The following is a 26,903-nucleotide window of genomic DNA, read 5'->3' on the forward strand; positions in this document are numbered from 1 at the left end:
AGGGACCTCCCAAGGTCATCTAGTTCAGTTCCCTGCTCAAGGCAGGATCATCCCTGAATAAACCAGGCCAGCCAAGTGTCCATCTAAATTGCTTTTGAAAGTTTCAAAGGATGGAGATTCCACACTTTCTCTAGGTGGCCTGTTCCATGGCTTGACCAGTCATAGAAAGTCCATCCTAATCTCCAATTTAACTTTCCCCTGATACAACTTGAGGCTATTGCTCCTAGTTCTGTCTCCTACAGCCACAGAGAAAAGCCCATCTTCATAATCTTCCTTCAGGTATTTGAAAACTGTTCCCCACCCCCTGCCCCCAGTCTTCTCTTCTCCAAATTAATAACCCTAACTCTCTCAGCCTTTCCTCAAATCTTGCTTCCCAGGAATATAATCATTTTTTTACTTTGAGCTGGAATCTCTACAATGTATCCACATCCTTCTTGAAATGTGGGGCCCAAAACTGACCATGCTGCTCCAGGTGTGGCCTCACCAGTGCTGAATAGAGCAGAAAAATCACTTCCCTTCATTTGCAAGTGAAGCTCATGGCAATATAGCCCAGGATGATGTTGGCTTTTTTTTTTTTTTTTTTTTTTGGCAACAAGAGCATCCTGTGGGTTCATATTTAGTTTGTGGTCCACTGTAACCCCCAGGTCCTTCTCTGTGGTACTGCAGCTTAGCCATTTATTCCCCATTCTGTATCTGTGCATGAAGTTATTTCACACCAAGTGCAGGAGGTTGTTGAATCTCACCTTATTGGCTGTGGACCATTTCTCCATCTATCCAGGTCATTTTGGATCTTCACCCTACCTTCCTGAGCATTCACAATTCTAGCCAACTTGGTGTCATCCACAAATATCTCAGTGTGCACTTGATGCCATCATTCAAATCATTAATGAAGATATTAAACAATACTAGACCCAGGATAGACCTGCTAGGGATCCTGCTTGGTACCTCCTCCCAGTGCCATTGAGGACTACATAGTAAGTATGATAATTCAGCCAGTGAGGTATCCACCTTACAGTTTTATTGTTTAGTTTATATTTCCACAGTTTGCTAATAAGAATGTTGTAGGACACAACCTAAAGTCAAGGTATACCACATCCACTTCTTTCCCCTCATCCACAGAACCCGTCATTTTATAATGCAAGGAAATTGTGTTGTTCAGGCATGACTTGCTTTTGGTGAATCCAGACTGGCTTTTCCTGACAACTTTGTTTTCTTCTAGGTGCTTCACAGTGGATTGCTTGAGGACCTGTTCTATGATCTTCGCAGGTATGGAGGTCAGGCTGGCTAGTCTGTAGTTCTGTGGATTCTCCTTTTCTCTTTCTTAAAGATAAGCACTATGTTTGCCCTTTTTCAGTCATCCAGGACCTCACCTGACCTCCACAAGTTCTCAAGGAGGGCAGCCAATGGCTCCAAAATTACCTCAGTCAATTCCTTCAGTACTCTTGGGTGCATCCCATTGGCCAACTTGAAGGCATTTAGATAGTTCCTTAATTGATCCCCTGATTATCTTCTACATTCAGTAAGTGACCTATGGTTTCTCTACTCTTCCTATTGTTTTTGAGATACCTGTAGAATCCCTTTTTTTTACCTTTTATGTCCCTAATGAGCTGCTCCCCAAACTGTGCCTTGGCCTTGCTAAATTTCTCCCTGTATGGCTGTGTGATACTTTTATATTCTTCCATGATACTATGACCAAGTTTCCCATTTTATAGGATTCCTTTTTGAGTTTCAGCTCTTTGAAGAAATTGTTGTGTAGCCTGGCTAGTTTTCTATTGCTGGAGTTGCTAATTCTGACAGAAGCTATTCTGGGAGATTTTTTTCCCCCAACATGACGTACTGTTCAGCCTGTTCACAATATCAGTGTCCCGGATTGCTTTCAATAGTCATTGGGAGATTGATGCTGATTCCAGTAGACTCCCAGTCAATCTGGGAGGGTTGGCAACCCTATCTATTGCACTCCCCATTCTTCTACCTCATCAAGATAACTTGCTTATGTGCCCTTAAGAGAAACTCCTTAAAGTACAACTAGCTGTATTGGACTCTTTTTCCAGCCAGACTTTTCTCCAAAAGGATCCTGCCCACGAATTTCCTAAGTTTGTTCAAGTTTGCTCTTCTGAAGTTCAGTGTCCTTATTCTGCTGTTCTCCTTCCTGCCTCCCCTGAGGATCTTGAACTCTATTATTTCATGGTCATTGTCATCTAAGTTACCTTCACATTTTCAATCAATTTCAATTTCAATGAGCAGTAGGTCAAGAAGAGCTTCCTTCCTTGTTGGTCTCTCTACCATCTGAATCAAAGTTATCCCTAACACACTCCAGTAACTTGTTGGACTGATTGTGCGCTGTTTCCCTCATGACCTTAGAATCAGGGGGAGAAGTCCATGTAACATTTGATGCATTCACTTGAAGCCTCAACCTAGCTGAGGTTTATATAGGTATGATATATGTGCAATAGGCTGTGTGAAGCTTCGGGTGCTGATTCGATTTGGAGGAGATTCAGCCAAATTCAGTAGGACAGTAGGGATCACATCCCTGCGTGGCAGCAGTCGGTGAGTGGGGGCTCTTTTTTTTTTTTAAGGAGCTGGTAGTTGGGGCCGGGAGACTAGGTGGGGGATAGGGGCTCATGACAGAGCACCTCACACACTGTGGGGCAGTGGGGGGCAGTGGAGGGCAGTGGGGATTGCCCCCCCCACCTGGCAGCAGCCAGTGAGTGCTGGGCTTTTTTTTCCCAAAGAGCCAGGAGCTGGGGCTGGGCAGGGCAGCCATTGATGGAGTTGGGAAAGCGGGGGGCGATGGGGCCAATTTGGAGATTCAACCAAATCAATCTGGGACAATGATTTTAATCATTGAATCGAATCACTGTTCCCTGAATTGGTCAAATCCAAATCCAAAGTGAATACTAGCTGCTTCACACAGGCCTAATGCACAAGAGCTCATTCTCTAGAGCCAGTTGGACAATAGTTTTTTTTTTTTCCTGTGGAAAACATAAACTTTTTAGGAAAAAAGTCTGAAACTTTTTGGCAATAATTGTATATTTTGATTTGGAGCTGCCACCAGTGTGTCTCATTTGGATGACTCATATCTCCATTCTTCTCTGAGTGACAGGTTCTCTGACAAAATTACTTCTCTCACAATGCATGACAGCCCCATTTCTCAGTGATCTGCTGAGGTGCATCATAACCAGGGATTCTAGTTTTCCATGGAAAAAAAGCAAAAATCTCAGCCCCTCCCCCCATAAAATGTACATTTTTTCTACAAGTAAAATGAAACATGTAGGGACTTAAAATTATGATGTAAGTCTTCTTGCCACTGCTGATTGGCAGTAGGGCCCCAGCAACCCCATGCCTTGCTGCTGATTGGCAAGAGGCAAAAACCATGGCAAGAAACACAGTTTTTGCTTCTCACCAATCACAGGGGAGGTGGAAGGGGGTAGGGGACACCCCCCCACAGCCAATCAGTAGTGGGTGGCTGTGGTACCCCTACAAAGGGATGGGGATGGGTCTCTATGCTTCTTCTGCAGTGTGGGGCTGAGCTGCCAGCCCTATGTGGGACCCATGGGAGGGGCAGTGGCTGCTCCGCCTGGCTCTGGAAGGCATCCCTAAAGCATGGGGCCTGGGTATTTTTAGGCTACTGTGCATTTAGTATCTTGTGTAGACACACCCCCTGTGTAGCAATAGAACCCCAACTTCAATGTTAGTGACTTGAGGTGTGGCAGGAAACTCTGCTTCCTCATTACTAGAAATGGGAAAACTCGGTTAGCCTAATTTTGAAGGCTACTTTGACTCAGGCTCAGTCTTAGTGATGTTTTCAGTCCACGTAGAAGAGACTATCAGTAAAGGAGCAGAAAGAGGGAAAGGAAAATATCTTAATGAAGGCAAAAATACAGGCCAAATGCTTTGATAGGATGGTAGGAAGTCAAGAAGCACCAGTAGTCTCCTGTCATCATCCACTAGGCTGGCTGGCTTAGGGGTAGAGCCAGATGTAGAGCAGAGGGTTGCAGGGGTAAGAGGCAGAAGGCACAAAATGTTAAGCCAGAGTCATAAGCTGGTAATCAGAAACCTAGCTACCAAGTCTAAAGGAAAATACTCTTCAAGTCCAAGAGTAAGTCAAACCAGGGTCAGGAGTTAGGAAATGAATTTGCAGGGTCAATCCAGAGGTTGGAAACCAGGAGCATGCTTAAAGCAGGTCAGAAAGCAGGGAAGTCAGAGATGTTTCTGGGGCAGGAGGAGCTGCTCAGAAACTGATGATCAATGTGCTGGGCCACAAGGCTCAGGTGCTGGAGGAGTTCCTTAAATCCTGCTCCAGAGCCAACCAGAGGGAAGGGGATTGCTGTCAGCTGGACTTGAGTAGTGGTAACTGGGTCAGTGCACTTAACAAGGGCTGTAGGCTAGGACCCTGCCTGAGTCTTACAGATCTGACCCAGGTTGCAGTGCAGGAGCCTTGCCAAAATAAGAAATTTTTCCATTCCCTCCTGTTTACCCAGGAGATGAATTTCAACCAAGACATGCCAAATTAAATTAATCTCTAGCAATAAATTTACCTATAGCCAGGTCCTGGCCCCTTCTGTAGCTTTGAAATATTTTTTTTTAGGGCCAGGTCTTTGAGGTACTTAAGGTACTCATTGAGCTCGATGGGAGTTAGACTTCTAAGTGCCTTTGAAGATCTGGGTTATAGCACCTGAATGTGCAAAACAGTGGTGTATGCAGATGGTTGTCAGCACATCATGCTAAGTGACCATAATCCTGCAGGTTGCCTTAACATTTTTAACCTTAAAAATAACCTTTTAAAAGTCCAGGAAAGCATACACTGATCTTGAAACTGAGTTCATAAATTCTGAGAGTGTCAGAAATATATAATAATGAACAATATTGTTGCATTCCCAGGCCATTCGTATGGAAGTCCTGGGCCATCTGTTTCTACAACAACACTGCAGATTTAAACAGGAACACCCTGAATTTTGTAAGTTATCTAACTGCTTTTTGGGAGAGGACTGAATTGTGTGTGTGGCCAGGCAAGCAAGCAGTAGATAATAATTCCCACCTGCCAAGGGATTTAATCAGTCTTCATGGGAAGGCAGTAATTCCGTAGAACTAGTTAGCTGAGTCCTGTTAGAATTAGAATTGATTCCAACATGCACAGTCTAATGCAGGGTTGCTCAACCTCTGGCCTGTGGGCCAAATACAGCCTGCAGAGCCATTGCATCTGGCCTATGGAGCTCCCCACAGGCCAGGAAACTTGATGGCATTAATATGACCACCTTCCCCCAGCCAATATCCCAAACCCCAAGCCCTGAAAGGTAGGCTGGGCTGGGCTGTGTTGCATCTCCTTCCCCCACAGGGCGGGGCTGGGCCACACCCCCCCTTCTGGATTGGGGCTGGGCCATGTCCCTTTCCCTCCCCATAGGGCCTGGCCATGTCCACTTCCCTCCCTGTTGGGCTGGTTCAAGACCTGGCCCCTTGCCTGGCCCCCTAGGGCTGGGCTAGATATTCATTCCAACCATGCTCCAGCTGCCAACCAGGCTTCCTGCTGCAGGAGTGCCACACCTGCAGCTCCCAAAGACCCCCAGGACCCTAGGTAAGGCAGCTGGGGCCAGCACAGTTGCTAGCCCCAACCTCCCTTACCCATCCTGGGGTAACCTGCTGCACGCCAGAGCACATGTGGCACAGGCGTTCCCTGGGGACAAATAGCAGTGGCACAAGGTGTACTGCTGCTACTTGTTCCCGGGGAAACACATATTCCCACTCATCTGGACGTGCCCCATGTTACCAGATTGTGCCCACCTGTGCTCTGGATTGGGAACACCAGCTGGATCTGGCTCAAGGATAGACTGGGCACTGGGAATCCAGCCTGCTAGGCAAAAAGGTTGAGCATCACTGATATAATGTAAAAGTAGAGCAGCCCATTTGCCTGGATTTGCTTTTTCTCTAAATACATTCTTATTATTTATTAATTTGTGACTGTTATACTATTTCGTTATATATCAAACAGATAACTAAATTTATGTTAATTATTTATTGGCTTTTTTCTTATTATTGTATTTTCCCTTGTAATTATGCCCTATATATTTCATAGCAATATCAGGTAGCCTACCTTAGTAGAAGTTCTATTAGAGTCTACACTCCCCTAGCTAGTTAATTTTCACCCATCTCTGTTAGTTATACAACATAAAATACAAGCAAGGGGCATGTCAATAATGTGAAATCTACCCTCGACTTTATCAGGCCATATACATAGAAGGGGAAGATGTGCTGTTATGAAATGAGAGATGAGATGAGAGCAGGATTAGAGCTGTATAAAATGTAAAAACAAAAATAGGAAGCTAATGTAAATACCTCATGACAGATTGATATGGTGATAAAGAGATTTGTAGATGGCTAAGGAGAAGAGGATAGGGAGAGGAGATATTCTAATAACAAATGTGACTTAACACCAACCACATCATGGTTAAACACACACACACACACACACACACACACACACACACACACGTTTAAGTAATATAATCACCTAAGCCTTTTCCATAGCAACTTTCTACTGAGCCCAGGATTGCTACTGAGAGAAAACACCCCATCATGCACTCTCACACCATCTGTGCCAGAGCCCAAGTTTAGCAACAAAGGACAACAGACAGAGATCCTGAGCATGCATCTCATTGCTGTTCTCTTGCTCTCTGGCTTGGGGAGACAGAATAGGCATCCCCTTAGAATAACAAGTTAAGTCTCACATAGTATTGGACTTGATTCTCGTTTACTCTCTCTGCAAGGCTCCTGCCAGTCATGCGGGTAAAGACGTGATGGGATCTAATGCGTGATCTACGTGATCGTGCTTCCTGCCATGCCACACAAGCAGGAAGCACAACTGTGGAATTGCACATCAGGCATGATTGTGGAATTGCATATCAGATCCCACTGCATCTTACTGCAGGTGCAGGGGGAGCCTGGGATCATGATCCTGAGCTCCCCCTGCACAGCTGTGAGTAGCAAGTTCCCATGGCCAGGAGCTACCCCAGCTGACAAAGGCTCCTAGTTACAGGGGTGCACCTGGCCACATATTCAATCAACGGTGTGATAGGAACCGGACAAAAGTTATTACACATTTTTAGTGAAATAACTTTGTGGATTTTTCCTCATTTTATCATGCCATTAATTGATTGAATGTGTGACCAGGTCACAACTTAAGTTGTGACTAAGTACCATGTGTCTTAAGTGTAATATGTGGCAGAAGCCTAAGACTGCTTTCTGCTGCCAAAGTAGGCCTTAGTAAAAAAATAAGCATCAGGCCCATTATTTTAATAAGGTCAATTATTCAGTATCTACTCATGCCTTTTGGTGTTCCTTGGTACAAAACCATTGTAAATATCATGCTTTTTTCCAGGACTGAAATAATATGAAACCATAAGTACTTCCCCCACAGTTTTTTTCTCTCCACATTTGAACACCTGATTGACAATATCTTGAACTGAGGGTATGAGAGATGTAGAGATGGGGAATTCTGAGGTATGTGGCCTCTAAACATGCAACTGAGTTTGATGTTTGTTTAATAGAAATATCACCATTTTGTGGGAATAAATATATTAATTTGCTATAATAAAGCCACCAATATATACATATAATTTTTAGTCAATCAAGCCTTGTTAGTTTTTCTGCTAAGGTGCTAAGTAGCTACAGTATTGTGGCTTAATGGCTTACACCTTGGCCTGGTGGCCAGAAAGTTTAAATTCTGTACTGAGCTCTCTCACTGACATGATGGGTGACTCCGGGTAAGTTACATCACCTCTCTAATCCTCAGTTTCCTCAGCTGTTAAATGTGTATAATGTTAGGGCCTTCCTTTGTAAAATGCATCAATGTAAAACAATGAAAACCATATCTAAAAACTAAGTATCATATTATTATAGGAGAACTGAAAGTTTATTTGGGACAAAAATATACTCTGTTAAACAATAGTGTTTTAATTCATTCTAAACTATTTTCTGTTAGTGAAGTTACTGAGATTAGAAATGGAAGAAACACACTTTAGGCCATTTAATCTCTCTTTGTAGGAATTCAGGATTATTCCATAAAGTATATTTTAAATACAGTTGTACTGACTTCAGTTTTGGTTTAAACCCTCTTCATTAACAGTTGTGAATATTTATCATCAGGAAAGTACTTCCTAAGATATTTGCTTCTGAGTACCTGTCTGTCCCACTTTTCTACTGCCAAGTTAAATTGACCTTTTGGTGATATAAATGGCATGTTATAATATACCAATTGCATTTATAAAACAGAGGGCCATTAGGTAGTATACAGTATTTGACACATTCAGATGCAGACACCCATGAGTACATGAGTAGTACATGGGATGCTGTGAACCCCTCGTTTATTTTTATAAATTAAATTGTATTGCAATTCAATAAGAAACATAAGCCATCTTATAGTTTCATTGTTGGTAGGGTTGGAAGGGACCTGAGCAGATCATCAAGTCCGACCCCCTGCCACGGCAAGAAAAAGTACTGGGGTCAAACGACCCCAGCAAAGTGTTCATCTAGCCTCCTCTTAAAGATCCCCAGGGTAGGAGCCAGCACCACTTCTCTTGGAAGTTGGTTCCAGATCATAGAATAGAATCAATGAGTTGGAAGGACCTAGACAGATCACCTAGTCCGACGCCCTGCCATAGGCAGGAAGGAGCACTGGGCGTGGGAGGGATCATAAGACCCCAGCCAGCTGCCCATCCAGTCTCCTCTTGAAGATTTCCAGGGACAGTGAGAGCACCACCTCTCTGGGAAGCCTATTCCAGGCTCTGGCCACCCTTACAGTGAAGTAGTTCTTCCTAATATCTAACCTAAACCATAAGCTCAGCTTGTGGCCCACTCTCTGGGTGTGGCCCTCCAGCCAGTTGGCGACCCATTTGACTGTGTGGGTGTCAACACCACAGTCCCCCAGTTTCTTAATGAGAATGGGGTGAGAGACAGTGTCGAAGGCCTTCTGAAAGTCCAGAAAGACTATGTCCACTGCTACCCCTGCATCTAAGGATTTTGTGACCTGGTCATAGAAGGCCACTAGGTTGGTCTGACAGGACCTGCCTCTAATGAACCCATGCTGGTTGACCCTAAGCATAACCTCCCCCACTGGCCCCTCATGGACATGTGCCAGAATAATTCTCTCAAAATGCTTGCCCAGGATTGAGGTAAGACTAACTGGCCTATAGTTTCCTGGGTCCTCCTTTTTTCCCTTTTTTGAAGATGGGAACCACGGTGGCCCTCTTCCAGTCCTCTGGCACCATGCCAGAGCACCATGAGTGCTCATACAGCCGTGCCAGGGTCCTGCAATGACCTACTTGGTAGTAGGAAGGACATGGCAAAGGCTTGACCTGAACTTTAGCTTCAATGACATATGCACAATTACCAGGTTTCAGCAGTGGCCTCTGACCTTATGTTCAGCACCAATTGTAGTTACAGAATTAGAGGCTTGATTGAAAATAATATGGCCCCTAAACTTCTGCTGAGAAAATTCTCTCTATATATATAGCTGCCAAAATCAAAACAAAAGCTTTTAAGCACATTGCCAAAAAGTTCCATAGATATATCTAATTTTCTTTTGTTTGTTATTTATTTTCACATTCAACAGCTTGCTATCTCTTCATCTTCACCCTCAGGTTTTGTTTGGGAACATGGATTAAAAAGACAGTCCCAGGAGTAGATTTTACTGTCAAAAATATCAGGAGCTGTGTAAATCCATTGTATACAGTTTGAGGGACAAATTAACAATACTATCTGAGCTTTTTGATAATGCAGGAGCTAGCAGGTATGCATAAAGAAGACTAAAGGCAATATCTGATTCTATTTGCTGACGGCAAGTGGATGTTTAAACATAAGAAAATGATCCCAAAGTTTTGCTGGTTTTAAATGACTTAAACTGCAGGGCTATAGGACAGTTTGGGGAGAGATTGTTTTTTCTGGAAGCAGGGCTAAAACTGCAAAATGCATTTACCTTTAGTTGCAGCATTCAGTCTAGGGAAACCATATGGAACATAAGCACTCTACAAAAGTGGTGAACCTTAATTCCATTTTACAAGATTACAAGAGGAATCATTACAGAGCTATTCATAAAGTACAAGTTTCCTGACCCTTGACTCCCTTTCCAGTACCTTAGCTCCTGGACTGCACTTCCTCTGGGCAGGTCTGGCTGTCTCACATTGTTTTCAGAGAGCACAAACTGTATGCTGGCTGCATTTCTCAGACAGTTTTGGTCTAGAGCAGAGTTTTGGACTCTCCCTAAAGGCATTTGTGAAATAAAGTGAAAATAAAAATGGGGCCAAGTGAAACCTGTGGATTTGAGCTCCTTTGGGGAAACTTAAGGATAATCAAATGTGAGTACAGAGCAGGCTTTAAGACAACAGACCCTGTCTTTAGTTGGCCAAATCTAAATAGCAGTAAATACTCCCTCCCATCCTGTGTTAGGACATTTGAAAGCTGGACCCATATTCCATGTCTTGAGCTTACTCTTGCAATCTTCTGTCTCTTATTCTGAATGCAGCAGAATGTTGTGCTGATCCAGATTTGGGGGTTGAACTAGATGACCTCTGGAGGTCCCTTCCATAGTTTCATAGTTTCTAGGGTCAGAAGGGACCTGAGCAGATCATTGAGTCTGACCCCCGGCCATGGCAGGAAAAAGTACTGGGGTCAAATGACCCCAGCAAGGTGTACATCCAGCCTCCTCTTAAAGACCCCCAGGGTAGGAGCCAGCATCACTTCTCTTGGAAGTTGGTTCCAGGTCCTAGCTGCCCTGACTATGAAGTAGCACCTCCTGATATCTAGCCTAAACCTGCCCTCTGCCAGCTTGTGACCGTTATTCCTGGTCACTCCTGGCAGTGTCTGGGGGAACAGGGACTCCCCCAATGCCTGCTGGTCCCCCCTGACTAGTTTGTAACAGGCCACAAGATCCCCGCTTAGCCTTCTCTTTTGGAGGCTGAACAGGTTCTGGTCCTGTAGCCTCTTCTCATAGGGCCTGCCCTGCTGTCCCTTGATCATGCAGCTGGCCCTCCTCTGGACCCTCTCCATGTTGTCCACATCCCTCTTGAAGTGTGGCGCCCAGAACTGGATGCAGTACTCTAGCTGCGGCCTGACCAGTGCCACATAGAGGGGGAGGATCACCTCCTTGGACCTGCTTGAGATGCATCTCTGGATGCATGACAAGTTGTGGTTGGCCTTCCTGACTGCATCCCCACACTGCCGGCCCATGTTCATCCTGGAGTCAATGATGACTCCAAGATCCTTTTCTGTCTCTGTACTGACAAGAAGGGAGTTTCCCAACTTGTAGGTATGGTTCCGGTTGTTCCTCCCCAGGTGCATCACTTTGCACTTGTCGGTTTTGAATCCCATCCTATTCTCATCCGCCCACCCCTGTAACCTGTCTAGGTCCGATTGCAACCTATTCCTCCCTTCTAGCGTGCCCACATCCCTCCACATCTTAGTGTCATCAGCAAATTTGAACAGGGTACTTTTTACCCCCTCATCCAAGTCACTGATGGAGATGTTGAACAGTGCGGGCCCAAGGACCGAGCCCTGTGGAACCCCACTGCCCACGTCCCTCCAAGTCGAAAACGACCCTTCCACCACCACTCTCTGGGTGTGGCCCTCCAGCCAGTTGGTGACCCAATTGACTGTGTGGGTGTCAACAGCACAGTCCCCCAGTTTCTTAATGAGAACGGGGTGAGAGACAGTGTTGAAGGCCTTCCAAAAGTCCAGGAAGACTACGTCCACTGCTACCCCTGCAGCTAAGGATTTGGTGATCTGGTCATAGAAGGCCATCAGGTTGCTCTAATGAACCTATTTTGGTTGCCCCTAAGCATGATCTCCCCTGCTGGCCCCTCGTGGACATGTGCCAGAATAATTCTCTCAAAAAACTTGCCCAGGATTGAGGTAAGAGTAACTGGCCTATAGTTTCCCGGGTCCTCCTTCCTCCCCTTTTTGAAGATGGAAACCACACTGGCCCTCTTCCAGTCCTCTGGCACCACACCAGAGCACCACAAGTTCTCATAAAGCCATGCCAGGGGTCCCGCAATGACCTCAGCCAATTCCCTCAGTACTCTAGGGTGGAGATTGTCCAGACCAGCTGATTTGAATACATCCAGTCCCTCCAGAAATTCCCTAACTAGTTCCTCACTAACCCTTGGCCTAGGTGCGCCTCCCCTGGGGCCTGAGTGGGGGTCCTCGGGGCGGGGGTGACTGTTCCGGTCCCTGCTCAGGAAAATGGAGGCAAAGAAATCATTAAATATGTTGGCTTTGTCGTCTGGTGTGACAACTAAATTTCCTAACGTGTCCTGCAGGCGCCCCACATTACCCGGAACCTTCTTTCTACCCCCTATGTATTTAAAAAAGGACTTCTTGTTGTCTTTGATCCAGGAAGTTAGTCCCAGTTCCATCTCTGCCTTGGCCTTCCTGACCACTCCCCTGCAGCCCCAAGGAACCACAGTATAGTCTTCCCTGGTGATGGCCCCTCCCTTTCATTGGGTGTACGCCTCCCTTTTTGTAAGGAGACATTCCCAGATGCTTTTGGTGAACCATGGGGGCTTATGTGGGGCCATGGGGGCCCTCCTGCTCTCTTTGATCTGTGTTGGGATTACCTCCCTTTGGGCTTGGAGGATCATCTCCTTAAGGAGCTACCACTCTCCTTGGACACCTGGCTCCCCTCCCCTCCGGGACATCAGTGCTTCCCCGACTATTCTCCTTAGCTCATTGAAGTCCGCCCTCCTGAAATCTAGGACTGCTGCCTTGCTGTAGGCTTTGCCACCTTGCGCTACTTCTCTATGCCCTACTTCTCTATGATTTCTCTGTGTTTTTTAGAAATGGTCCTCAATTTACTTTTGCAGTGAAGGTAATTCTTATGCACCAAAATCATTACAGACATATATGTATGTGTGTGTGTGTGTGTATATATACACACACACCGCCAAAAGGGTATATAACACATGTATTTTTATACACACACACACACACACACACACACACACACACATATATATATAGCCAAAAGAGTATGACACATATAGGTAGATAAAATTTCTATGTTGTTATGAGTAAAATTAAACCTTTAGCTCCACTGACAATTGTTGAAAATGCTACATGTTGTATATGTTACATTATGGTATATAATGTATTCATGGATTGTAAGGCCAGAAGGGACCTCAGAAGATCATCAGGTCCAGCACCCTGCACAAAGCAGAAAAGACAACTGGGGTCAGGTGATCCCAGCAAGGTGACCACCGTGTCTCCTCCTGAAAATTTCCAGGGTAGGCAATTGCACCCCCTCTGGAGGGAGCTTATTTCTCTGTTTGCACATGCTAACTGTGAAGTAGTTTTTCCTAATGTTGAGCCTGAATCAATCTTCCAGGCATTTGTGGCCATTACTCCTGGTTTTCCCTCTGGGTGCCCTGGTGAACAGTTGCTCACTGAGCCCTTGATGTACTCCCCTAGTGTATTGTTAAGCTGCTACCAGGTCCCCTCTCAGCCTCCTTTTCCTCAGGCTGAAGAGTCCCAGATCCCTCAGCCTTTCCTTGTATGGCTTGCCTTTTAAGATACTGACCATACGGGTGGCTCTTCTCTGGACTCTCTCAAGCTTGTTCACATCCTTTGTGAACATTGTTAGTGTGGTGCCCAGAACTGGATGCAGTACTCCAGCTGTGGTCTCACCAGTGCTGAATAGAGTGGAAGAATCACCTCCTTGGTTTTGCTGGAGATGCATTGATCAATGCACGCCAGAGTATTGTTTGCCCTGCAGGCTACAGCATCACACTGCCAGCTTATATTCATGCTGTGATCTATTATTACCCCCAGGTCCCTTTCATTCGTAGTGCTGGTCAGGTTGGCATTACCAAGCCTGTAGGTGTGCAGAGGATTGTTCATCCCGAGGTGGAGTGCTTTACATTTCTTGACGTTGAACTTCATCTGGTTCTACTCCACCCAACTTGCGAGCCTGTCTAGGTCCACCTGTATCTGTAGCCTATCTTCATGTAACTTGGAAAGGATTCTGGGATCTTGGCATTCTTTCTTCATTGTGGAATGGCCTCTTTTCCTTAATAAGACATTATTATTTAATCTTGGGTAGTATAACAAATACTCATTTTAAAATAGACTAGGGAAGGCCTTTGTAAAAATTAAAAGATGACAAATACTTACATTAATAGCCTAATATGGGATGACAAGAATGCTGAAAAGGTCATTTTGGCCATGCCCAGATGCACAAGGGCATCTGCTTGCAGTGGCACAAATTATTTCAGCACAGGCTCAGCATGTGCGCTTCATTTCAGGATAATTTGTCCTACAGCAGGCAAACTGCCTTTGCCCTGCTCCTTTTGGCTTTTGAGCCAGGGAGTTGGAGGCCAGGGCCAGCACCTGTGCTGGTCCCAGCACTCTTACCTGGTGTCCCAGTGACATGCTGGAGCTGGGCCATACTGCTGGCTGTATAGAGGCTGGGCTGGCAGCAAAAGCCCGGACTCTGTTTGTGCCAGTGAATGCTTTTTTTGCATGCCTTACGCCACTTTTTCTTCCAGTGTTTTTTTGTTTTTGCGGTTTTTTTGCTAGCATGAAATCCTGGTAGCATATTTTGCCACTGTGTCGCAGGGCAGCCCACATTTTAATATTCAGTGCATGTGGTTCGTAGTGCCATAAAGAGGTTTGTGGCACCATAAACCACAAGCCCCTGCTCATCTGGATGCGGCCTCTAGGGCAATAGCCAAAATAGTTTGGTTACTCTTATATTCTCATCCTGCCGGTCCTGGACTCTCCATCTCTCCCTGTGCTGTGTGTTCATTCTAGTTGCCTAAGTCTTCCCTTCATCAACACCTTGAGTTAAGTGTGTCAGTTCCCTTTTGCAGCCCTTTGTATTTATTGATCAGGTGCTGTCATCTTCTTGACTGCCCTTATCTGCGGTTGAACCCTCCATCCCCCAACCTTCCTACCCTCCCTCTCCATGAACCCCTTGCTACCCTTAACCTGGGCTGTCAGCATAATGAAGGCTTGATTTCAATACTTTCCCTCATTTCTCTGTTCACTGCTCTGCAGGTTAATGCAGATTCCAAACTTCAACAAGCAGCTGTTAAACATGTCATTAACACTGCTTCGGCTGCAAATGAAACTCTGCTATTGGGATTATTCCGGGAGCTATAGTTTTGTGATGAGCTTTGTCAATCACAGCTGACCTGCTGTGTACAGAATGAAACTCAGATTATCTTCTTTCTTCCTCAGACTCTTGTCATTTTTTCACAAAGAATTACTATTCTACTCCCCGAAAGATTGATTACTTGCACAAATAAGAGAGTCTGAGACATTAATACAAAATTCACAGGCTTTTCTTTATCTCAAACCTGCAACTCCCTCTACATTTCCTCCTGGTAATTATATTAGAATTGTGTACACTAGGAATTGCCATCTGATTATTATGAAACTAGTTTTGTCATGACAAAAATGAGCTTAAGTCTTGTTTTTTTGGAAAATGATCAGTACAGTGCACTGGATGAGAGAGAAGGAGATTAAATCCAACTTGCTTTCATCCATGAATGCTTTCATCTCTTTTTCAAACACAGGAAATGATTACCACTGCTATAAGCTGCAGTTCATATGAGTGAAAAAGGATAAGAAAATATTGAAAATTCTGTAACCAACAGTAGGACATAATATAGGTCCCTGGTACCCACTGAGAGACATGTACTTTATTTTTCTATACTGGCAATGTCAAGGGTTTCACATTTTAAGAGTTGCCTTCTTCTGACATGTCATTAAGTACTGGATAATATGTTAATTTATTTGCAATTTCTCCCGGTTAACATGTTCTTTTACTGGAGGAAAGTTAAATATACAATATACATATGCAATCTTTGTCGAATCTGACTGTCCTCATCAGTCACTTAATGAACCTTTCTCTTTTATTTCCAACATGGGCAAAATGCTTCTAAAATGAGGTTCAGAAGCTTTGTTGGCAATATTTTGGAAATACTTGAAATAAAAAGCAAAATCCTTTACAAACTGGCCCGCTGGGTTGCCTCTATTGCTGTAATGCCAGACTTCAACACATTTTCCCAACCAACTCTTTGTTTTCCATTTCCAAAGGCTAGGAAATTGCTTATTCCCCTACAGAACACTATTGTCCTTTCACTGGAACATCACTCCTAATGAATTGCATCCCACATGCTATAAAAGTCAATATTTAAAATGGGACACATCTTCGTGCAGGCCATATATTTAAATTCAAGCTTCTGTAGACTCACCTCCTCAAATAATACACTCCGGCAAATGAAACCATTTCAAGCATGATTCTGTTTGTCCAGGAGATTTCTCCTGTGCAAGGCTGAAAGGTAAGCCATGTTGCTGCTTCCCCTGAACCACCATTAAAACCATTTTTTTAAAGCTGCACCTGAGCCAGTAGGAAATTCAAACTTTTGCAAGCACTGAAGCCAACAGAGCTGCTAAACGTAAGGTCACGTTCAAAACAAGATCACTGCCTCATGAATCATGATCACATTCTGAACAGATGAGAGACACGAAGAGAGGGGGAGTGTGTGTTTCAGAGGGAAAGAGAGAGAGAGTGAGCAAGAAGCCTAAAGCTAGTATCAGTGAGAGAGACTGAAAGAGCCAGAAGAGTGTTGGATGAAGGCAGTCAGCCCCCAAATCCTGGAACTGGCACAGTTAACTTCTTTTTTTAAAACCCTGAAGTCTATACAGGGAAGAAAGAGAAAGAAGGTGGAGCATGGAGTGAGTGACAAAATATTCACCAAACAAAACCCCACAATCATTAGTAATTGAATATTTTATATTTTGGCTCATTCAAGCTTTGTGAACCCCAAATAGCACTTTTAAGTATTCAATTTTTTTCTCCATTGACTTTAATTAAGCTTGCCCCAGGCTGGCAATCCTGATGAACGTGGAGAATGTGTATATAAAGGAGCAAGCTAGAAAGGCAGTTTTTTTTCCTGAGCTCATCCAGCTGTTATTTAAACTCAAACTCTTATTATGTCATCAGGTACAACCTCTGAAATATAAAATACAGATATATTAAACTACTGCACCATAAATATTTTCCACTTGGTGACTGAGAAAATTACCATATTCTTTCCTGATTCAGATATGCCTGATGAAACCTAGCATCACTGGTAAGTGGCTGTATACACAATGGTTTGCATGTAGGGACTGGCACTTAATGCTTTAGTGATAGGATACACCTGCATACCTGCAGTAATGTATCAACTCTCATTTTGTTTTTCCTTTCCAATCATTTTACCATTACTGAGGTACTAACAGAAGTACATCCCCATGACCTTAAGATAAGACCAAATGTGGTAGTAATATTTCCTTAGTATCACCGTGACAGTTGGTAAGATTACAATGATTTACTGTGTCCTTCTATGGTTGAAAGTACATCACATTAATGTACTTGATGCCAGTCTGCATTGATGTACTAGATGCCTAGTGAAAATCCATGCTAACCACATTTGATTCCTTCACTGTCACCAGAGTTCAGTCCATTTGGTAACTAGGTTCTCTTTACAGAAGTGGTGGTCCTCGTAGCACTATAACAGCATATTGGTTTCTTCTTAGAACAGTCTTCCTGATCGTTACAGCTGCAGGGCAGTTCACCTCACTCAAACATGTTTAGGGCTTTCAGTATTTGACAGATCTTTTCTGAGATAGATTAGCTTCATGGCTTCTTCTCATCTGGCACGTTCATAAATTATTTGCCTAGTACTCCTAACAGTTACAGTGGTGTAAATACACATCTCCAGGGGAGTTGCTCCAGAAACTCACAGGTCTAATGGGCTAGAATTTGGCTTTGCACCTTTCTTTTTAAGGAATTGTATGCAAATATATATATATATATATATCCAAACAGCCAGCAGGCTCAAGGGTCTATCCAGAATAAATCAATTTCGTGAAGTTACAATTATGATCCAGCTTTTCATGTGGTGTGAACTAGTGTTGTGTTTGACTACAACACAGTGCAGCTGATTTATACTTGCTGAGAATAAGGTCCTAAAAGTGATGACTACAAGTATGGATGAAAAGGTGTGTGTGATGGTTCCAACTAGATTTAGGAAATAAAGTACTATTTTGAGGTGTTTCAGTTCTTGTCATGTATGTAAGGGGACAGGGGACCCACAGGCCTCCCAGAATCTCAGTGCTCTGCTCTTTCCCACCCCTCCATGGGGCGGTGGGGAGGGTTGGGTGGCCTGTCTGTAGGCTGAGTGAGAGCCTGCCAAACTGTGCAGCTACCAGGTCACATTCCCTAGTGCTGGCTTCTCCAGGACTTGGAGCCTACTGCTGTTGCTGATGCCAGGGCCTTCAGCCCCAGTCCCCTCTCCCTCTCTGCTGTTGGGAGAGGGAGAGAAGAGAGGTAGAGAGGATTGGGTCTGGAGAGTCAGAATCCTGGTGGTAAAGAGCTGGGCCATCCCTGCTGCTGCCCTGCCTCACCTTCTGTCCTCCTCTAGTGCCCCTGGTTACAAAACCACGGCTGTGTGCAGCTGTGACAAGTTTGAAACATTCCCACCAGGGGGTGCCACATGTCCCCTGGCTGGAACAATTCCTTTTTTAAATGTTTCCAAGCACATTTCACTTCCAGATATTTCAAAAGTTACTTCGGTCCCCGCTCAATAAGCTCTCAGCCGCCAGGTTTCCCTGAAGACCTTGTAGCAATCAATGAATAGTTGACATATAGGAACACTTTAGCTATGCACCCCTGAACTGCTCCAGAACCCCCCTGGAATAGCAATTGTGTTCATGGTTTTGTGGGAGGAAAGAGGAGGCCACTGAACTCATCCTGACTGCTCTGCAGCTGTCAGCTTGCCAGGAATGTCTCCCTGTTATGCTCATGCAGACCGGCTGCAGTGAAGAATTAAGTTCCCTCACTGTCCTGATTTTTTTCTTGCTTACACCTGTTTTACTCTGGTTTAAGTCGAAGAGCACCACAGTAAACAAGAGGAGTGTCAAACTGTTGGGCAAGCTATGGATCATCAATTTACCTTAATCCTTGTCCACATAAATATGCCTCTGCTATGCCTTTCTAGCCCTGTCTCACACAAATTACCAACTATTGTCAGTTAAGTGGAGCAAGGTATTACCAACCATTTCCACCCAAGAATAACCTGCAGCCAAACTCATTGCATTTGTGGCCAGATCTGAATACATCTCTTCATTGGCCTCCTCTTCTATCCTACTGCATTTTTGCAAGATTACATTTTTCTGTAATACCCTTCACTTTTGAATTCTATGGGCCAAAAAATCTGAACATTTGAACAAGTATGCAAAGGAGCATGTATGCTTGCTTACCTGTGCAGTTGCTATGTGGTAGCAGAAGCCACCAACTCCCCCCAGAACCCAGTAGATATCCTGTTCCAAAGGTCCTATTATAATAGGAAAAACAATCTCTGGTGGGGCATTAGGCTTGTGTGGTCTGCATAAATTTACCAGGCAATAAGTTTGTGCAAAAAAAAAAAATGCATGTAATTGTTGTTCTTAGCAGGAGCAACCCTTGTAGGGCAGCTACCTCTGGGGTTACTGCTATGGCTTGACAATAAGTTTGCATTCATAGACTGTGTGTACTGTTTGACAGGCAACAACAGTATGGCTTTCCCACAAACTAAGTTTTACCCTTATATCTGTTTGAGTCAATACCAGCATATTTAATTTAATAACAATTAATTTTCAAGCAAAAGGAAGTGGTCATTCTGAGCCTAATATATTGCTGCTGCATTTACACTTATCGTGCTGAAATCAATGGCAGTTCTGTTCATGGAGCAACTACTGATCAGGGTCATTGTGTGGGATTTGAAACCATTAACCTTCTCTGAATGTTATTTCAGACTTTACTTGGAGAGTTGGGGCTGGTTTCTTTTCAACGGTCTATAAAAGCAGCAGATGAATCTTTTTTTCTGAAGTATGCAAGCATCGAAACACTCAAATTTCTGGTCATTCCCAGCCTGTGGCCTATCAAGATTGAACAGCATAGTCAGCAGTAATACTACCGATCACCTGTACACTATAGGTGTAAGGCTGAGGCTAGGGTCTGAATTTTGCTACAGCAAGCAGAATTTTAATAGCCTTCCCATAGATGGGAGGAATTAATAAATAAAAACATAGCCAAATGAATAGATATTTTAGTCTACTTACTGCCTTTGTGCTTGTTTTGGGCATATTTGGGGTCATCCACAGTAATGACCACAATCAAACCAAATATTTCAACGCCAATTTATTCAATTATTTTCTATGTCAAAAGGATAATGTATTAAAAACAAGTCACAGACAATTCTTTTTCCTGTAAAGGTTAGGGATTCTCAATGTACATTCAGAACCATACACAGAAGTGCAAATAAGTCAACTACCACAGCTATTTAATCAGGAGCGTTTGTTGATTTGAGCAGAGCCCCTATGCTGTGAAATGAAAAAAGAAAACCAAATTTTCTTGAGCAATCTTGCTGTTCCTGCTTCAGGTGCTAGGCCATTTCACTAAAGCAGCTCAGACGAGAATGTCATTAGTTCTTAAGCCCCAGGTGAATTTGCCACTGTTCCACATGATTAAGCCAGATAATTGTGTGTTGATAGCGAATGTGGTTGGTGAAATACAATTTCTAGGACCTTCCTAAACAAACACAATGTAGAAGTGAGTCAAAGTGCTGTCATTTCAGTCCTTTGTCACAGGCTTTGCACTTGCAGACATCTCTGGTGAGGACTGGCGAATAATTCTATGGCATCTCGCTTTGCTCCTAGAGGTGACCTGGCTCAGAAAGTGGATCATATATCTTTTGGCATTCAGTTTAGGGGAGGGAAAAAGCCCCCCATCTTGTTAAAATACCAATGAGGAATGCAAGCTCAGTACTTTTAGCTTGTTTTAGACTGTAAGCGGAAGAGATTGCTTCAAGTTTGCATTAAGCAAATACTTAAAAAAAAGATTAAAAACATAAAAAGCATTATATTAGAGGACTAAGATCTAGCATTTCTACTACAATACACTTAAAGAATTAAATTTAACACTGAACGAAAGGTAAAAATTGCAAAATGTAGTAAACAGATAAGGGCTATTTTGACTAAATGTAATTACATATGCAGATATTTTTCTGTTTCTGACACAGGAAAGAAATTTCATCCCAAAAAAGATTCCCTGGTTAACAGGATTAACCCCAATCTCAGTACAACCCACAGCAAAGCCACTGAGTATAGGGCCCTTTACACATCCTAAATCTAAGGAGGATTGGTGTAATGGAGCGCCACCAGAACTCTGTCAGTAAGATGCTTTGCTGAGCCCCTGCACCCAAATTCCGTTCTGTACACTATAGTCTTGATTGCATGCATTCTTCCTTCATTGAAAATAGTGTTGGTTAATTTGGTAATGAAAATAAGTATGATTAGGCATCCAATTTTAAAGATTAACACTGTTATTTATTTCCTATTTCCAGTGTGGTTCACAAGGTGCATGGCCCTGTAGATACATGCAGAATGGCACAGTCTTTGCCTCAGATAGATTATATTCTAATCCCTTTTCTTTCATATAGCAACAGCCGCTGAGAAAAGCATCAACAAATGAGGCTGTGTCCTCCTGTGGATTTACTTCAGGGGTGGGAAAAATATGGCCGTGGGCCGGATCTGGCCTGCCAGGCCATTCTATCTGGCCCATGAGGCCCCTAAAAATTTTAGAAAATATTTATCTGCTCCTGGCTGCCTGTCAAAGATGACAGGAGCCAGGGACAGCAGGACCCAGGGGGAGCTGTCAGCAGAATGCAGCAGCCCAGCCACACCCCACCCCAGCCATTTCCCTACCTTTCTGTCCCTGTACTGCTCCAGTACCATGTGGCTCCTGACTGCATTGACGGACCAGGGAGTACAGGGTCCATGCTGGTACCCCAGGGTGTCTGTATGTGTACGTGTGTAGGGAGGGACTGTATGTGTATATGTGTGTGTGTGTGCACGCGTGCGCGTGTGTATATTCATAGGGTGACTCCCAGACACACACAGCACCATACACATGAACCCCCTTTACAGTGCCATACATGCAGACCCCCACACCCACACCCCCTCACACACCCCAGCCATCCTCCACCCACATACAATGTCCCACAAATCCCATACCCACCCATACCCCATATATCCACACACACACCCACATGCTCCCTCACCCCACACCTGCCACACCTATCCACCCCCTTCCCCACACCCTACGTACCCACACACCCACTGCCCCCCACAAATCTATACCCTTCAGCATATACAAGAGTAAGACTTCATTTTAAGCTATTATGTACAATCACCTCTGTGCACACTACACAAACACATGTAAGCCAGGAGAAAAATATTTTTTGAAATCAAATTAAAGAATGTTTTAGATCTTCACTTTTTAGAATATAATTTGGTAATTTTCTAGTTCTGGGATGGCAAAACCACTTGCTGAAAGGAGTACTTTTGGGGGCAAAGGGAGGGACTTCTGGTAGCAAAGGTCAGGGGTTAGGGGGCAGGACTTCCAGTCACAAGATGGCAACTAGGGGGTGGGGCACCTGTCAAGGGGTGGGGCTACCCACGTGGCCCTTGACAGCTTGCCAAAACTCAGTAAGCATCCCTCCAGCCAAAATAATTGCCCGACCCTGGTTTACGCAGTTCATAAGGCTCTTCCCATTATGTCCCTCCAGCTGAGAAGTCTTGCTCTAGTGAGCTTAAGTCAGAATTCCTGGAGTGTTTCTTGATGTTGTAAATGTCCTTCAGAAGGTTACCACATTTTCAGAGGTGCTGCTATTTAGGTCCTAAGCAGAAAAATCAAGCCCTTAACTTGTGGACCTCAGTTTACCTAGTTCTAAAGTAGGAATGATAATAATTAATTAAAATAACTCACAGTAGTTTGAGGAGCTTATTTACTTAATGCTGGTAATGTCCTTTGAGAACCTAAAATAAAAATCATTCAGCTGGAAATCATTACTGATATGAGTGAAATAAGAATTAAATCTTGAAAACCCAAGTTCCCCTTCCTTTCCCTTTCCCTCTAAGAATAAGAAAAGAAAACCTCCAAAAAACCATAACAGAAGAGATTGGTAGGAGCTTACTTCCCTGTTTTCCATACATTACTTCTTTTGTATTTGGTAGCAGCCAGTATGTCAGTCCTTTGATTTCTAAAGTGCAAGTTATTTTCCTCCTACCATAACATTTTTATTGGCAGCTATGAATGGTGGAATTGTCTCACCAAAGGAGCAGTTGCTCCAAAACCTAATTTTCTGTGAGTTTTAGACATGCTCATTACAAATCCAAATTACTTTGTTCAGATTCTTTTAAAACAAATACTAGATTTTAAATAGTATTGCCTGCCAAGCTGTGTTGTTCTGACAGTCAATGGGCAGGCAAGGGAAGAGAGGAGATGCAAAGGGAGAAGAAAGTATGTTTATAATTTTCACTAGTACTGAACTGTAGAAATCAAAGAAATAAATATTTCTCAGATTATTATTTTTACACTCATTAATTTGAATAAGCAGCCGTGTATTGCATGAAATATTTATCTCTGGGTTCTTGTGGTGGGAGAGGAAAGGAGCTTCACTTCCATGATTTATGATCCAATGCACCAAATGCCCTCATGGGAACTATGTGACTGAAACCAGACAAAACCTAAGCACCAGAACGAACGATCACCAAGAAAAGATAAAGGACGGAGACACTAGAATACAAGCAGGAGGACATTTTTCACAAGAAAATCACTCACTGTCCACCCTCACAGTTCTTGTGCTCCAAGGAAATCTACCTTTTAAAAATTCATTAGCCTATTGGACACCAAATACCATGAATTTAACATATACAGTGACTTTGTGGTCCATTATAATCTACCTGCTACTGGCTCTTAGGTGACAGCAATCCTCCCATTCCTCTTTTATCAGATGTTTACTGCATTTCTTCTGCCTGTTGACTAACTTTCTTATATCTTGTTTTTGTTTACATATGGAGTTTTTCACAAGCTTCTGTTCCACCTGCTACTTGGATCTGTTGTGTCTGCTTCTTTCCCAGATGCCTAAGGAAGGGTACTGTGATACCTGAAAGCTTGCCTATGTCTATCCCAACCAGACAATTGGTCCAATAAAATATGTCACCCACAAGAATTCTGGCCTCTTACATGAGTTACGATGCCATTAGATATTGATTGATTTCCAACCACACATTCCTCATTCTACAAAAAGGCAAGGATTTCTTAGGGTGATATTTTTATTGGACCAACTGTGTAGTTGGGATGAAGACAGACAAGCTTTCAAATGCAAGATGTTCATCATCAGGTCTTGATCACAGGAAGTACAAATGGTCTAGGCTTCCCATAATCAGAGATATGATGAAGAATGTCTTATATTTGAAGTTTTGTTTAACTTTATCCAAAATACCTAATAAAAGATGTCACCCTAAGAAAGCCTTGACTTTTGCATAATTTCTGGACCACCACAGCTTCAACATCACTCTTATGCTATCATTCTGGAAACCAACTCTTCCCATCTCTTCACCCAGAAACTGTCTTTCTTAAATTGCATTAGTCTTGTATCTCTTTTCTGGGCAGAACACTGAAGTGAGGCGTCCCTGAAAAGCTAATTTCAGCTTCACTTTATGGCTTCATTGGCTAATAAGAGCCTCTTGTTCATAAATTCTCTCTCTCTCTAAAACTGTGCTGTGGTGAAGTGGAATTAATACAAAGAACAAGAAAGGTTTAATGTTGGCATCTCCTATTCCCCTCAAACTATTGCATTGACTGGGATAAAAACATTACCTCTTACTGAATTTAAAGCAAGCACAGTAAGTAGAATTTTGCCCTTCTTGTAGGAAGATAGAAACCAAAAGTAGGACAAACTGGATGTCTACATGTACATTAAGGTGCTTTTCCTAATGCTCATTAAATTTAGTACCTCTGGGCATTTTTCCACCTGTTGTGGGATGCAACACAGGGTGCTTTAATTAGCTAGCCATGCTAGTTGAAAGCACCCACATGTCACGTGTATCAGCATCCCCATGCATCCTGGTGCTGAAGAAATGGCGGTGGGGCACTTTGAACTAAAGCTCATCAAACATGTTTTATTTCAAAGCATGGTTGCTGCCATTTTTTCAGTGTGGAGATGTGCTGGGACACTGATACACAGGATGCAGAAGACTGCCAGGGTGCATTCATTTCTGTGCTCCAACAGACTCGATTCATTGAGTCTGCTCTGACATGCTGGATTTCCAGCACATTGGAGCAGGCTCCACACACTTGTACAGAAGCCCTCCCATGTAATTACTAAACAAATGCGCATTAGGCTGCCTTAATGTGCAGTAATGAATGCACACAGTTTTTAAGTGATGCAATAGCCTATTTTAGTGTGCATTAGCATTATAGCACTTTTATATGACACTTTAATATGCAGTAAAATAGGCTACTGTGCATTAAAGTGTATATGTAGACATGTGTGTGGCAATTGGAGTTTCACCTTTGTTGGTCCAATTTTATTTACATTTTAATTAAAAAGAATTGTGGGATTTTGTTTTTAATGGAAGTCACAATTCTAAATTGCAGAATGATAAGTGTATCTTTACTCCTATAAGCTTAAGCACATTTGCTGATCCAGGGCACCTGACAGTTGGGAAAATTATTTAAAAGTTTCTCTATTTAGGTCAATATTGAATTACTCCTTAGAACTGCTATAGTGATCAGCAGCCCGCAGAAAATTGAGGGAAGGTAAGTTGTACTGTAGATCAGGGCTGTCCAATTGGGTGTCCGGCTAGTTAAATTGCAGCCCCTAGGATGACACGTAACTGCTGCTCCCCATATTGCTCTGGCTGAAGATCTCTGGGCTTCCTCTCCCTCCAGCTTCCCTTTATTGGCAGGTGGAGCAGTGCAGTGGAGTGCAATGCATTCTGCAGTGCTGTGGGAGCCTGAAAGGTGCAATGCAGCAAGGGAGCCCACAGCTGGGGAGCTTAGGGCACACAGTGCACTGGTGGGGTGGAGGCACCTGGCTATGTGGTGAAGCAGGGGATGCACACTGCAGTGGTGAGTGGGCACCTGGGCATGTGATGCAGTGCAGGGGGGTCATCAAAGTTTATGGTACGTGGTGGGGGTGCATGGTGTGTGTGTTGTGGGGGGCGGCGTGTAGTGTGAGGCTCTGGGAGCCCATGGCTGCCACTGGTGTGGCCACTGCTAGTATGGGTCCTGCTAATGCAGCCCCAAGGGGAGGGGGAGTTGTGTCCCTCATCCATTTAGAAGTTGGACAACCCTGCTTTGGTATATTTAAATAATTATATATTAAAAAGAAAAATTATTAGACTTTAACATGAAGTCTCTCTATGTGTGCCAACCTCCTGCTGAAGAGAAAACATTCTAGGCTAGCATATCATGTTTTTATAGGCGGTGTTTTGGTCTGTAGAATTTAGGAATATAAATATAAACATCAGTGTCAAATGGCAGAAAATGCTTTTATTCTTTTCTAATTAAATGCTAATGATATCCATTTCTTAACAGTGCATAAAGGCTATGAATCCAAATGGCCAGCAGGTTCCTTAAAACAAATAAAGCAAATGTCAAAAGAAGAAGAGGAAGAAAAACCTCCATAGGCTACAGTCTTGTCAGAGCTACCTAATGGTATTGCAGTGTGCAATTTAAGGAAAAGCAGAGGCAATTTTTAATAATTTTAAATAACTGTGTGCAAATAGCCCCCATAACTGCTAAATCTTTTTAATGTTTCTCTCTCAAAAAAGGACTCCAAATGGATTTAAACAGCTTTGATGAATGTGAAACTTATCTCTGTACTTGTAATATTTCCAGAAATAGTGCTATTAAGTTGATTTGTGCATGGACACAAATCATTAGTAAATTGGGCCCTTTGTGTTTAAAAGGTTTTAGTCAGCGCTTAACTCTTTGAGTGAAGAACATACTTTAGACCTTCCAAGTTTAGATTCTGAGTACT

The sequence above is a fragment of the Crocodylus siamensis genome, chromosome 1, assembly GCF_052110815.1.
Source record: "Crocodylus siamensis isolate JL-2025a chromosome 1, ASM5211081v1, whole genome shotgun sequence".
Lineage (NCBI taxonomy): Eukaryota > Metazoa > Chordata > Crocodylia > Crocodylidae > Crocodylus > Crocodylus siamensis.